Raw genomic sequence first — 7,000 nt, 5'->3', positions numbered from 1 at the left:
CGCTCATGAACCGTACTGAATTTCAGAACTGTCCTATATTTTTCATTAACTGTTCTCAGCAAGACGAAGCACTGAAATCTTCGGTCGTTGACATGAAGATTGAAATAGAAACAAAAGAAGCACTTGCTAAAAATACAATAGCTTACTACCTGGTCATTCATGTATCAGTGATTGAAATGACTCCATCAACCAATCAAGTCACAAAGCGTACTCGGATATAGAAGGGAAAAGACATGGAAGCTGGAAAGAAAAAAAGAAAAGGGTTCACTTTCCTGATGAGCCTTGTACATCAATTCACGTATTGGATGACTGCGATTTTATCATATACAGAGAAGCTCGCAAAGTTACATGGATGCAAGCAGCTGTTGACCGTAGTCGCTTTAGACGTCGTGTAAGGAGGATTTGTCCAAAATTCTCTCTCCAATTCTCCCCCGTCAGCCAATCAGGTCACAAGGCATACTCAGAGATATAACAGAGGAAAAATGTGCAATCATTTCATCATTGTCGTCCTGTTGCTCCAGTAGCTTGAGAAGGAAATATGAACAAAGTTATAATAATTACCGCTAAGTCCGAGAATCATCCAGTGATAGTGTTAGTGACTAAGTGACGGATGTGAATGTGTACTACAAGTTCATAACACCGAGGCCTCTTTCAGTGCACTGAATTGTTCACTCGATTCATTGCTAAAAGAGCAGTGACTGTAAAACATTAGTGCATTCAAAAAATCTGCTGTGTCCACTTGTCCTAAATATTCTAGAACAAATTATTATTCATAAAGATGTTGAAGTGCTACGATTGGAAGATTATGGATTGGACTGTGCTAATAAGAAATAGAGAGGTGGTGCTGCTGCTGATGATGATGATGCGTACTTCTTGTTTGAGTGGATTAAATCAAAAAATGTTTGTAAACTGCTCTCTCGAATTTATAGGAAACTTACTGTGCAACAGTGTCAAAATCTAAATGCAATTGATTATTACTTAACAGTTGTTACCCTCTTTATGTGATCTTTCTCATATATTTCAGTTTACCACAAGTGTTTCAAAATGATGCTATCATTTCTAAGTATCAACATTGTTACAAGCATTATAATGTGAATGCACGTTGTCAAATTGATGGACCACCTCCTATTAAAATGAATTGTAAAGAGTGCAGAAAGGAAATTTCAGATGAAATAAAATAACAATGTATGTGTTTTTAATTTCACTCAGTCAACAAAGAAAAAGTTACAATTAATGTATAATGTTTTGTTATTTCCTGTATACAAATCAGTTACAAACTCATATGTACACAATTAGTTACAGATATATTATACAAATCAGTTACAAACTCACATGGAAGTTGTCTGAATGACAGTACTCTCAATATCAAATTATGTTGCAAACTCACACGCTAAAGTATTCACCTTATCTGACGGTATAAAACGTTTATCATCATGTGCAGACGAACCAAGCTTTAGTTGTTTAACAGTGGATACCACATGACACTTTGAATAATATACTGTACAGAAGATTTAGCATCTAAATTCAACATACATTCTCAATAATCGTCGATGCTTAGTGCTTTAATTGAAGACTGTTTTATACCTTTCGCTCTCTGCATTACACGTAGTGATTCTGTCTATAGTGCATACATTTTAGCTCTCAGGCCTATGAACTCTGTAATAAGTTGACCGTTTAATTCATCTTTCAATAGTCCAACCTCCTTTTTAGTCACAAGTGGAATGTTATATCTGTTATTAACAGGAAAATCTGAAGTATCAAACCATTTTTGCACATCACTTTTGATATCCTCATAAATATTTTGAGTTTTAATATGGTAAATTAAACTATCGGCATCAGTGTAACACAGTTTTACATCTTTTACAGGGAACTTGTTCAGTATATACCCATAATGAAAGTCAACAAGACGCGTCTTTGAAATGTCTAAAATCGCCATACCTACAGATATAGGCTTGTCAAACACTACATTGAGTTTGTCTAATTCAATACCAACTAAATTTTCCTGAAATATAACGCTCCTTTTGAAATTTGGTTTTGCAATCATTGCAGATGCTCCATATTTACCATCCCATGAAGTTACTAGTTTTATGTCCCTCAACTTTCGTACATTTTGCATTGTCTTACCAAAGACGCTGTTATTCATTAGCTTAAAAAAAAATTCTTTTCAAAATCGTTATTTGCTGCCATATGTTTCTGTGCGTTAATATCGATGTATGGTTTCATCCATGGAAGTTGTCTGAATGACAGTACTCTGTGAATCTTTCTCAATTTCAAATTATGTTGCAAACACTGTTTGAGATTTCTATAATGAATTACATAATTTTTCTTATCACACAAAGTAGAAATTAATTTTTTGGGAGCACTAGCCTTGCCTACCACACAGCTAGATGGCGGTATCATTTTCTCAGGACATAGTGGTAGATCAGAATGCATATCGTGGATGTTTTCAGGATATTCAAGATCTACTTCCAGAATGTAGCCTATATCAGTCATCCGGTATGTTGTTTACATCAAAAGTTTTAACAATTTCAGGGTTGAGCCAAGAAAAATGTGAAACTGTGAGGTACTGCATCATTGCCCAACTGTAAAGACTATTAACATCAAGGTAAATAATATAGGATTCATCAGTATTTTCATCATAATTAGACATGAACCTGTTGTTTGCCACAGCATGTCTACACGAGCAGTGAACAATGCCGCCTCTAATACCTCGTTCGACGAATTGAAGTTGCTCAGTGTCTGTAATTCTGCTTTGGTAGTTTTCAATAATGCATCCCAAGCCAATCCAGGTGAAGTAACATAATGCGCGGGATCTAACTCATAGGTTTTAATGCAGAGATTTCGTAAATATTCAAAAACACCGCTTAACAATAACACATCAATTCTTAAATAAAGATCGGAGTATTCCCCCAGTGTCTTGCACTTGTTCAAGTGCCATACATTGCACGCCCTTTCATAATCACACTCTGAGACAGTTCTTCCACCAGTCAGCAAACTTTTAAATTCCTGACTCGGAGGTAAGAGTTCTTCTGGTAAAACACTCTCATCACTCACATACTCTTATGGAAATATACCCTTCTGATTGACTAAATAAAATTCACGATCATCAGGAAAGTATTTCCTCACTATCCTGAGTTCCTCTGGCTTTAGGTAAGATGCATACTTTTCTAGCGACCATGATAAAAAATTAAATGAATCTATAAATCGGAAATTTATGTAGCAGTGCCGGTCTTTGTGTGTTACTTGAATGCTCTTCGTGAAAGATTTGTATTTCTCCATATTCGATGGTAATATAGAAACGTGGCCTGGATTTAATTTAGTTTTCCTCCTCCCGTTCTCATTCACTATTTGCTCGCAAATATTTGTAATTACGAAATGACTGTCATAATTGGACAGATTGTGGAATACGACAGGCACTGTAAACTGAGGTCTGTAGTTTACATTGCAGCTAGCATGCGCTGCACCGTGGTACTCACCTGTAAAATGGCAATGTCACGATGCTTCACATCGCCTGCCTCAAAGGCTTCCTTACAAATATGACAAATCTTTGCAGAGCGAAAGGCTGATTCTTCCTCTGGGCTTAATATCATCTATTTTGTAATAAGAAACCATTCACATACTCGGCAATTGCATACAGCTGTTTCGTGAACCACAGCATGCAATCACGACCGCGATACAATTTAAATTCCGAATAGTCATCCTTATAACCACAATGTATGTAATATGCAATACTAAATGGTGTATGTAAATGTATTTGATCAGAGTTACTACTTCTACTGCAGCCAGCAGCTGGTTGCAGCATGCACTCAGTGTCCGCATATATTATAAAAGGCAGCTTTCACTTGTTTCTGAAATTGGAAAATTTTATATATTTATTGTGCTTATTTGGCATGATAGTGTTGACTGGCTCAAACTGCGCGCAGTCAAGCAAGTGTGCTTCTAACTTCTGTTTTGAATGAAAATAAGACAGACAACGGGGGCATATCACGACAGACTTATGATGAGCAGTAATGCTATAATGTGCTAGCTTCGACAAACTTTTTATATAATAAAAATGATTTATATTTGCTAGCTGCAACATTAATAAATTTACATGCTTTTCTCTTTGGTACTTTGTAATATGCAGTGGTATAACTCTGAAATCTTTCGACCTTTCCCTCGTCCTCCTTGCCCCCTCTCTCCTCATCCACTTATCCCCCTTCAACAACCATCCACTCATAATCCGAGTACTGTATACTGTACACACTGACAAACACACTTTCATTCTGCTTTTTGAATATATGGACATGCTTTAGCTCTGTAGGAAATGGTATATTAGAAAAGTTTAATTTGTTTGCATGCGCAAAATGTGCAGACACACGGTGCCCATTCTTGTTTACAAGATACAAAGCAGCTAGAATTGCCCATTTAAAACAAGCATTACCTTTCGAGTGAACGTTAATTACTGCATGTTTTTTCGCAATCACTTTTGGCAGTTTCGTGTGACGTCCTGCATAAAACCCTTTGTTTTCGTTAACATTAATACATAGTTTTACTATATTACACAACGCCCAACCTGAATCTCTCAAATGAAATTTCCCCAGTTTCTTTAACAGTACATCCGTAATTTTAGTTGAATACCACTCTTCGGTAATGTCAGAGGAGAATAGATTTAAATTCTTTGTATTTAAGTACTTATCTTCTACGTCACCCGATTTGGGCAGGACATAAGTTGCAAATGAGTGAAAAATTAATTTTAAGAGGCTTGTTAATTTTACGCACTATGTTCTCAAAGACAGAGAAACATGCATCCAAGAAATATTTTGGGTCCTTAAACCCCCACTCGGTTAGATATTTCACCTGTACATATTCTATTTTTGAACGCACTTTCAACCGAAACCCATTCCAGAGCATTACTTTCCTGATGATCATGATTCAGCTTAATGCGCTTTGGCGATGGTTCGGTCATTATTCACTTTCAGCGCTTCTCAAAATATCGTATATGGCAGACAACAGGACATTACAATTAGAATATATAAATGAAACATCCCCACTCTTTAACCATGTTTGGAGGCAAGCCGCTCCATTTAGAAAATCAAATTGACAACTAAATGCATTATGAGAACAAATTGTATACAATACAAACAAAATCTCTTTGATGTAAGCATCAACAAGATTATTAAACTTGGTAACATATAACTCTGTGTAATAAGTACACTCGAATTTGTCATAGACTTGAAAAGCAGCAAAATGTTCACTTTGTTTAAAGCACTCTGAATTAGCTGCACTATTTTTCCATTAAATTCGGAATATGCATTTACATCCTCACCACATCCTATTACTTTTACCGCAAATACTAATGTCATGTCTCAAAATCTGTGCCACAGGTATCGTCTTTTAAGGATTGCAAATCTATTTCCTTGATCTTGCCATCCGGTGAAACTTTCCGTATTTGAATAGACATGGTTAGTATCACAATATGCTAACAACTACGTAATATTAGTATAAGGAAACATATGTTAGTATTTATCAAACAGATTCAAAGTCAATGATATCCATACTATTTTTCCTACCACGATATATCAGAGCAACTGTTCCGGGATTCAGAAATTCCAATTCTTCATCTTTGAGAGTGGAGAATCTTGCAGGAAGGAATATTTTGGACTCCTTCAAGTATACTACGACCGCTGCTCCAAATTTCGTCGTCGTCCGTCTCGCACTTAGGATGGGATATTTCTCCCCCTGTTCCAGAGACGACAGCCGCAGCGTAGTTTTCGAGCCGCCTCCTTCTCCCAGATGCTTCAGACTCTGCAACACTGAATGAGAGGCATCCCTGTTCTCTTGAGTTACAACAACTTGGTAGATGAAAACTATATGCCACTTAGTAGTAGTAGCACTAAGTAATACATGTTAGACTTACGTGTTTTGAGCCAGCTATGTGTTTCACTCTCTCCGGAAGCAAAGGCAATTCCAGTACTGACACTCACACGGCTGAAGGAATACGAAAGAGTGGAATCGTCTGTCGCTTTATACTGGTCTACAGGCATAAAAAAAAAAATTTGTTTCTCTGCTACATTCACACAGAGAGAGAGAGAGAGAGAGAGAGAGAGAGAGAGAGAAACCTCTTGCAGTCATACTATAAAAAAGTGATTAGTCCTGACAGTTCCGGCGGGCAGACGGCGCTGTTGCCGAACGTGGCTCACAGCACGCGGCGCCCTGTCTGCTACACGCATTCTCTAGCAGCGGAAATAAAAGCGAGACAAAATACAAGTCGTATTGGTACGCGTGAATTTATTTAAAGTTGATGCTTGAAATATATTAACTCGAAAACTGATAAGAGCTATTTAGTACAAGTATCTAAGATGCTGAAACATAATGAAGTTATCTGTTAAACTTCACAACTGAAATGAAAACTATTTTCGAAAGTTGTTGAACATTAGCAGTTTTGGTTTCCATTGTTAAGTATTAGCATTATTAATTTGTTCTACTACAAGCTACAGAATAATTGGTCAGTGTATTAAGAGTTACAATCTGAAGAAAGTACTCACAATATGATGATCTGGTTGTAGATCGATAGCAAACTCCCTCCTTACATTCCTGAATACGTTGTAGTTACTGTAATGGAAAAACACCACTCACATCACTGTCAGAATCTGATTTGACATTGTCTTCCTCAGCACTACTCGAACTATCACTGCTCTCTCCCAGATGTATAATTAAATTTTCGATGCATTCTTCCACAACCCCTTCGGTTTTGGCCGCCTCTCTGATGGCACTTGCACTGCTGTTTACAATTTTAGCCCACGTCTCGCTTGTCACTTTATTGATAGCTGCTGGAAGGAGAGTTTCCACTTCAGAGATCGTGAATTTTTTATTGTTTGCAGCAATGTAATTTTTTATCTGCGCCCACACTCCTTCAATTGCATTGAAGTGACAGTGGTATGGAGGGAGCCGAACGATTTCATGCCCGTGCCTTTTAGCAATCTCGTCAATTACGTATGTTGGAAATTGGGGTTTCTTT

Source organism: Schistocerca piceifrons, chromosome 10, assembly GCF_021461385.2.
Source record: "Schistocerca piceifrons isolate TAMUIC-IGC-003096 chromosome 10, iqSchPice1.1, whole genome shotgun sequence".
Classification (NCBI taxonomy): Eukaryota; Metazoa; Arthropoda; class Insecta; order Orthoptera; family Acrididae; genus Schistocerca; species Schistocerca piceifrons.
This window is presented reverse-complemented; position numbering follows the sequence as displayed.